Source organism: Varanus komodoensis, unplaced genomic scaffold (assembly GCF_004798865.1).
Source record: "Varanus komodoensis strain SLA01 unplaced genomic scaffold, ASM479886v1 scaffold802, whole genome shotgun sequence".
NCBI lineage: Eukaryota > Metazoa > Chordata > Lepidosauria > Squamata > Varanidae > Varanus > Varanus komodoensis.
The window spans coordinates 56,745-57,415 of record NW_025336485.1 but is presented as its reverse complement, the minus strand read 5'-3'; the positions used below and the strand labels follow the sequence as shown (position 1 = coordinate 57,415).

At 41.7% G+C, this 671-nt stretch overlaps 1 pseudogene; it reads right to left on the bottom strand.

Moving 5' to 3' along the window:
• Positions 1–220: 220 nt before the first annotated feature.
• The window catches only part of LOC123036653, a 42,520-nt pseudogene continuing 42,069 nt past the window's right edge, over positions 221–671 (bottom strand).

Below are 671 nucleotides of genomic sequence, written 5' to 3'. Positions count from 1 at the left end.
CCCATGGACTATCTATTTTTTTTAATACCCTAAGTAAGGAGACCTCAAAATATATTAGGTTGCTAGAGGGATCCTCCTGCTGGTTGACCCATTCCAGCTTCTTACTCACAACTCATGTTATATATGCAAATTCCATTCTGACAAGTTATCACATTGCTACTAGAGATATATTGGGGATTTTCTTGGGGGAATGCCCATTCTTCCCAAGTGCAGATCCTACCTGTGGTATCTTGTAAAGTCCTAAGATCTCTGCCATACGTGAGGAGGCATCAAAGCTAAGTCCTCCTATGGCTGCAACTACATTTTTATGCACACCACATTTGTAGTTAAGGACAAACCGATGTGAGTTAAATAGCAGGTTCAAAGTGGTGTGGTAGGTCATCCTTGAGTCAGTGTAGCTGTCATAGATGTGGAAGCCAAGAGTGGCGTTGGGCAAGATCTTGGGATTTTCATTGATCTCGTCAATGGCGAACACTAGAGCCAGGATGTGCTGGTAGAACTTTGTCATCACACTGCAAAGACAGACAGACAGACAGACACACAGACAGAGTGACATGCTGTTTCATTGGTTAAACAGTGAGAACATCATTAGTTCATAAAGTATCTATGAAAGTTAATGGAAGAAGAAAGGGATTCATTTGCAATGTTCTCCCTGAATCCTTTTGGTGTTG